The following is a 7,691-nucleotide window of genomic DNA, read 5'->3' as shown; positions in this document are numbered from 1 at the left end:
GAGACCAGAAGGATCGTTTCCTCAAAGGCAGGGGTGGGGCAGGGGACACTTCCACAGACAAAGGAGGTTTGAAGGAATCAGCATTATTAGGGTGATGACCCACCCCCATCCAAATGTGCCCCTGAGCAGACCTCAGCTCACCAAGCGAGGTGCTGGAATCCTTGTCACAGAATGACTGCACAGCAGCTCAGAGGTTTTCTCTCCAGGGAGGAGTCTGAGCAGAAGCTCAGCTCTTGTTCAGGGATGCCAGGAAGTCATCACGGGGCGGGGGTTAGACAACATGTCAGGGCTCTTGCTGGCATGGCTGTCAGGGTGCCTGGGCTCAGTCCAGGCTCTGTTGTAACTCTGTGGTCCCTTCAGTCGGCCACTGCCCCCTCCTGGGACTGTGTCCCTCCCTCATCTCTCACAGGAGGAAGACCTGCAGCAGGGTCCTCAAACTTGTCTGAAAACCACAGAACCATTTCCTCAAGTAAATGTGATATCTAAACTCAATATGCATGTGGCTGGGCTACTTTTTTAAATATTATTTTTGTTTTGCTTTTGGCATTTTCCTTTTTGTCTTTTCCCATCAAGGATCCAGGTTCTTAGTATGTCTTAGATACAGAGATATTTTTTCGGCTCCAGATCAGAAGCTGTGTGTCCTCACTGCTCTGCGCTTGTGAAAGTTCCCGCAGTCATGAAGAGATTGTGTTGCTGCCTGCTTTGTGCACAATAAGGTGGGAAAGGCCCTGCCTGTGATGGTCACATGATCCCAGAGTTCGTATCCCTTGTGGTGAGAGGGTAGTGCTGTGTGAGTTTGGAGTAGGAGCTCAGAGCTGGAACGTATGCTCAGCTCCCAGGTCATGCTCCATATGAGCAGCAAGCCCTTGGAGAGATGGCTGCTGGGAGTGTTTCCTGAGCTGAGCCCAAGACAGGGAGATCCTCATTCAGCAAATGATCCCGTACTCTATGTGCGGACTCCAGCCAAAAACCTACTGAAGTCAAAAAACCTGGGTGGTCTGGAACCTATGGATGCAGCAGTGACTATGCTGGCCTAAAGAGGAGAGGCCTTTCTCCATGTTTCCAGACAAGGTGAACCTCCCAGATTCTGGTTTGATTCTGTGCAGGCAGGAAGTACAGTAACCACAGGGATCAGCTTTCCGACCAGTCCAGTTGGATGGGTCTTTAGAGTCTGAGTCTATTTGCCTTCAAGCAAATACATAATACAGTTTTTCCTACCCTCTGAACCTGTGCAATGACATTCCTACTTCCCACTTTTGAGGCAAACGAAGGTAAGGCTGCCCTCGTCGCCGTTCTCCCTCCCTATGGGATGCCCTCTCCTCTAGGTGAAGACGATGCTCCAGTGGACAGAGTGTGGTGACTTCACCCCTAGAAACTAATGACTAATATCTTTTCCAAGTCCCTCGCCCTGCTGTTCTAGAGTCACACGTACTCACGTTCACACGGATGGTGACCAGCAATAGAAACAGAACACAAGTACTTTATTCCTGTGGATTTCCCATGAGATCTAGGCCATGTGCACTCATGTGACAGGGAGAGAGAGTTACATGATTTGGGTGAAACTCACACTGTCAGTGTCCCTCGGGTTCAAATCACAGAGTGTATTAGGTCCAGTGTGGATCTCCAGTGCTGGGCACTTAGGAGCTCAATCAGTGTGTGTTTGTTTATTCATGGAAAAATGGTGCTTTCCAGCCCTACTGCAGAGAGGGTAGGGCTAACTCAAAAGGCTGAGACAGCCCTACGTGGCCAGTGAGGGGTCTCAGCCTAGAGGCCAGCAGTGACTAAGAGGAACAGGCTGAAATGTATTCAGGCCACTGAATGACCAAGTGGCCAATGCGTCCTGAGCACTTGGGGAGTCACTGGGCTGAATGTAAGGGATTGAGTTGGCCTTATCAGGTGAGAGATGGGGCTGGGGTTCTGGAGAGACAGCCTGCCTGCTGTGTCCTCCATGGGTCCCACCTGTTGCCAGCACAAGGCTGGTTCCTTGTGGCACTCTCTGCCATGGAATGAGCTGGCCTGGCATCTCAGGGGAGAGGCCCTGCTGGAATCTCACGGAGCTCTGTGTGTCCTAGGCAGGAGGGCTAGAAGGAAGGGGCCAGTTCAGATCAGGCTTGTGTGGAGGGTACAGGAGCTGGTGGACTCTGAGAACTCTCAGTGGAAAGCAGGGATGGAGAAGAAGGGGCAGCCGGGAGACCTGAGGGCAAGCTGGGCCCCAAGGTCACAGGAAGGCAGGGAGGAAACTCAGGCTGGGTGAGATCCTGCAGCTTCTCCAGAGACCTTCCCTGACTCCGCGCCAGCTCCCTGGCTATGGGAGAGAACTGTCCTGGCCAGGCAGCCACTCTCCTCCCCGTTGTGGGGGCTATGCCATTGAGCTGCAGCCCCAGACTTGCCTGCTTGGTGTGCGGTACCCATTGTGTCATCCCCCTTCCTCTCTGCCATCTAACACAGGGAAGGAGGTAAGAAGTTTAACCTGAGCCCCAGGGGCAGAGAGGTTCATGTTTTCTCCTGATGATGTTCAGCTGCAGCCCTGGCAGAAGGGCAGGCCCAGAGAAAGATGAGGGTCAGAAAGAGCTTGGGAACAGCTTTGCTTGAGGTTTGGGGGAGGTGGCGGTGGAAGGGGGAAGAGGAAGAAGCAGGAAACAGCAGATTTGTGCCATTGGCCTTCTAAGCAGTTAGTGCCTGTGAATGAGGATCAATGAATAAACAAGAAACCAGCCCTTCCCGCTCAGCTCAGAGACATTTATTTAGTTGCTGGTGTCATTATGGATCAGCTCCAGAGAAGGTAGGTTGGTTCTTACAGTTAGAGGCTTTTCATGGTTTTCTTTTTTTTTTCTTTGAAAGATTTTAGTTTTTTCCTTTTTTTTCCTCTCCAAAGCATCCCGGTACATAGTTGTATATTCTTAGTTGTGGATCCTTCTAGTTGTGGCATGTGGGATGCTACCTCAGCTTGGCCTGTTGAGCAGTGCCATGTCTGCGCCCAGGATGTGAACGGGCAAAACCCTGGGCTGCCGCAGTGGAACGCAAGAACTTAACCCCTCGGCCATGGGGCCCACCCCTTCATGGTTTTCTTTATCCAGGGCAGGAAACTAGAGACTTTGGTGAAGGCCCGTGGAGGAAGCCCGCCTGATCGTCCATAGGAGACAATGCCCTGAATCACGTTCTTACACACGAGAGGGCCCCCGGAGTCCCCCTGTGGACAGAGAGTGGGGAGGTTTGAGTCCGTGCTCCCCGTTTCGGCCCACCTGCATCCCAAGCGCCCTCTCAGTGAAGGCTGCCTGGTGTGGCCTCCATGTGGCAAATCAGAGAGCAGGGCAGGTCCCTGTGGGCCCCTCAGCTGCCCAGTCCTGATCCTGGACATTGTCACAGCTTCATTTTACTCAGGGGGTGGCTCCCTCTCCTCCCCCAGGTCCCAGATCCTCTCCCATGAGGGTGCTGTGGGACTGTTATTTGGTCTACCATTTAAGAACATGGAAGCACGCAGGTGAGGCTGACACTCAGCATGTAGGGTGAGCCATTTAACCAAGATGGGAGCCAGCTCTGAGGAGCCACCTGGTTTGACTGCTGCACACCCAGGGAGCAGTTTTCTAACACCTGTGCTCGGCATTGGGCAGAGTGTTGCAAATTCATCTTTCGAATGGAGCATCATCTTTGGCTACCTCTCAGGCCCCGGTAAGCTACCAGAAGCCCTGTGACTCCCCACTCTGGCTTCTCCCCCCTTCTCTTCTCAGGAGAAAGATCAGAGTCTAAGGGGTGAATGAGTTCCCACTGCTTGGCTTTGAATGTCCCAAAAGACCTCTCTCCCCAGAGCCAAGCTAGGTAGGTGCCCAGTCTCACCTTATAGGAAGACTTCTTTTCCTTCGGGTCCCCCACACACAGCTGAGTGGTACGGTTGTAATTGCCAAAATAGGATTCGCACACCTGATCCTGCTGCACGGTCAGCTCCACCTCCTGCAGTGTGTCTGACCCTCTGCCATTTGGGGTGACTCTCCCCCAGCCTGCCACACTGCACACCTCTCCAGGCCTCAGCTGGGCTGTTCCCCAGGGCAGGCTGATGGGCTGCACAGCTGCAGTCAGCTCGGCCTTTCTCTCCAGCTGATGACAGAGGCAAGAAAGTCCAGCTCAGCCACTGGCCTCCTGGGCCTGTACACCGCGATGGGTCTGCACTGACTTCCCTCTCCCGTGAGCCACTGGGACTAGTCAGGTGGCCAGGATGGGAAGGAGGGAAAGGAGAGGTCCCAGTGGGAGTGGAAGCCATCTGGACCCAGGACAGCAAGAGCAGCAGGGCGGTTCCCTTACCTTTAGTATCATGATGTCGTTGGCGATCTTCTTAGAATTATAGTGTGGGTGGGGGATGGCTTCCTTCACAGAGATGACCTGCTGGGTCCTCTCCTGCTTCTTAATGTTGTGGGCCCCCAGGGCCACCTTGATTGAGCTACACAGAAAGTAGGGTGGGGATGTGAGGGGTGTGGAGTCAAAGGAGATCCAGCCCAGGAGCCGTGAAGTGGAGGGGACACCTAGGGCAGGGCAGGGCTGCAGGTAGGAGAAATTAAAACAACAGGAGTATTGGGCAGTGGGTGACTCTGAGGGGGGATTCTGGGAGCTTTCTCAGCCCTCAGGCAATATTGTGAAAGGACGCTGAGTTTGCCTTTTAACCCTAGTGCATGGTTCCATCCTCCACAGCTGCTTCATTTGACCAGTGTGGTCTCTCTTCTCAACTGGGCCACTAGCTCTCACCTCTGACCCTTTGACCCCAAAGCTGACCTGTCCTATTCTCACTTTCCATCACCCAGGCATGCCCTCAGATGGCTCCTCTGATGACCACTCATGGCCTTGAGTTCCCAGGAGCCAGGGGTGCTACCTCGGGCTGCAGGCCCTCGGCAGAGGACAGGGGTCCCTGTTGGGGTCTCAGGAGGTGTGAGCTGTCTTTGTCCCCTCACCTTCCCCAGCAGTGAGCAGCCGTCAGAACAACATCCTGTCACACGAGGACACCACCGCAGCTCTTCCATTTTTGTTCAATCAGAATTTGAACAAATGCCATGTAGGGGCGAGAGTGGGGCCTGGCCTCATGTCCCCCGATGATCTCCCCTGAAGGAAAAGTCTTATCTACTTGTGCGCTCCCAGCGAGTCCACCAGGCATGTGTCACCTTGACGGCAGGACTGCTGGGCATCTGGGAGCCCGAGATGGCCTGGAGTTGAGAGGGGCTGTGGGGGGCTTTCCCTCTAGAAAAGGGAAGAGGAGCAGGCTGGCCTGTGAATGTGTCCTCCACAGATAATTGGAGGTGAGCGTCCAATTATGCATCCTAGGGACAGCAAAGTCCTAGAGGCGCCTGAAAATTCCTCTCCTGACTTTGCTTTGTTTCAGGAGCCTTTCTAAGGTCCTGTTGTCCTGTGATGTCTGGGATAGTGCTGCTTTACAGTGGCCAGGACTTAGGTTTAGGGATCTAGATGTTGTCATAGCCTGTTTCCCATGGCCTGACGCATAGTGGGTGCCCAAAAGCTGTTTGTTGGCTGCATGAAGGAATGGCTCCCAATGGGCCTGAAGGAGAGTTTGTAGGGCCAGTGCTTGTGGGATTCTGGAAAGCAGAGAAGTTCAGGTCCCCAAACAGTGGCTGCATCCTGGAAAGAAGGGAGCTGCTAAAGGCCTGGGAAGAAAAGCAGAGCTGGAGAAGGGACCGAGGGGCCTTGGGACGGAACAAGGCACCAGTAGTCCTCTGGGGACAGTGGTCCCACCAACTCCGGGGTCTGCAGAGCTCAGACTTCTCTCCTAAGCAGACACTGAGGGGAACATCTGTTCATCCCTGACCTGGAAGCCAGGTCGACTCTGCAGTCTGCAGGGGAATTCATTATTTTCTCTTTTCCACTTTCCCTCCCTCTGCCATGCACTTCCAGTTAAGTTCCACTTTCCAGATGGCAAACGTAGGGCCTAGGGAGGGAATAGCACCCACTGGCTCTTCTTGAGAACAGCCTTCTGCCCTGCCATTCCTGCTGGTAGCTTTTCCAGCGTCATACTTGGGATTCTGAGGTGGGACGGGAGCTGGGATTCAGAATGTTGCTGGTGGATGGATGGATCAGGGATGTGCAGAAGGGGCAGGAGATCCGTGCCCACTGTGTTTGGGGGGAGGGGTTGGGCATCTGAGGGCGGGGGTGGTCACTCACCTGCCTCTGCCCCAGGGGACAGTAAAAAGGCCAGCAGGAGCAGGAGAAGCTGCATCTTTCCAGGAAGCTTGCCCAGGTCAGAGAGGCTAGTGCTTCTTCCTTGCTCTCTTTTATCCTCGAGGAGAGGAAGGAGGTACAGATGGGATCAGTGACCTCAAGGCTGCCTGTGGTTGTGTGGTACTTCATCAGGGACGGCTTTCTATGAAAGCTTCCCCGCCCCCACTGTTTCTGCCTGATGACATCCTCTGGGTGGTTGTGTGAGAATCATGCATTGACCACATCAGAACCCACAGTGGATAACGGGTGGACCACTTGTTGCAGCCTAGAGCAGGAACCCAAGGGTACAAAGTGGAGACTGTGTGCTGTGGTATCGGCCAGTAGAGGTATTGGAGCCCCGGAAACCTGAGTCCCCAGTGATGGAAGCACCAATGCCTCATTTCCATGTTGCTAAGTCCATCAGGATGATTTGTTTAGCAGATATGTGTTTGGGCCCTTCTCTGTGCCATGACCAAACATAGTGGAGATGTGTCTCCTTCTTTTAGAGAGCTGTCTGTCTAGTGGAGGAGACAGAAACATCAGTGACCAGAGCACAGTATGGGAAGGGCCATAGTAGAGGGATGCACAAGATGAGCAGAAAGCATGGCCACCATCTACCAAATCCATGTAGCAACCCATTCATCAGCACAGCTTCCTTCCTAGGGGATTTTTAACATCTCTTTTTAAGTTACAAATGCTCAGAGAGATAGAGTCCATCTCTCTTGTCCATGCCTTTAACAAAAGACCTGCACTTGACCTTTATTGGCCTAAATTAACAAATCGTTATGACCCTAGGAATTGAACCCACTAATTGACTCAAGCCTAGGTCAGTTTCCTTTTGGTAGGCTGGAGTCAGTCCCACCCAAACCACATGGACTAAGACTGGGAAAGGGCTGAGTCCCCAAAGGAAGTTCAGATGACTACATTTCTGATTTATACAGCCTGGCATATAATAGACTCACATTTGTTCAACAAACTCCACTGATGATCTCACTCTCATGGAAATGAAGGACTGTTGTTTCTAAACAGCCCAAGCCTGATCCTGTTCAGAGAGCAACTAAACATATCTGAGTGTTTAGGGCCTGGTGATTTGTTTCCCTCTGTGCATTTCCTCTACTTTACAATTTTTCTATGAGTAATATTCTGTATCCAAATCCATGATTCCAGTGCAAATATTCTCCTTATCAAACCAAGTACATTTATCAAACCTCTACCTTTTTGCACCTAGCTTACCCAGTAGTAGACATTTTAAAAATAAAATCACTTTTCTGATTATAGTGGTGATAAATGTTCCTTAGGAAAATATGGAAAGTAGAAAGGAACAATGCCACTCAATTCGCTCTCTCCCAAAGAGAGCCTGTTACCATGAGCAGTGCATTTTAAATACTTGGGATCATATTATATACACAATACAGTTTTCTTTTGTCCTCGTTTAACTCTACAATTTAAGCATCTTCCTCATGCTCTTAAAAATCTGGTAGTCAATATCACTATAGTAT

The 7,691-nt window shown here is 52.0% G+C and overlaps 1 pseudogene; it reads right to left on the bottom strand.

The window, feature by feature from the left end:
- Positions 1-2,718: 2,718 nt before the first annotated feature.
- On the bottom strand, positions 2,719-6,324 carry LOC123275657 (granzyme B-like; annotated as a pseudogene).
- Between the last annotated feature and the right edge of the window lie 1,367 nt (positions 6,325-7,691).

The sequence above is a fragment of the Equus asinus genome, chromosome 2 (assembly GCF_041296235.1).
Source record: "Equus asinus isolate D_3611 breed Donkey chromosome 2, EquAss-T2T_v2, whole genome shotgun sequence".
NCBI classification, from domain to species: domain Eukaryota; kingdom Metazoa; phylum Chordata; class Mammalia; order Perissodactyla; family Equidae; genus Equus; species Equus asinus.
This window is presented reverse-complemented; position numbering and strand designations above follow the sequence as displayed.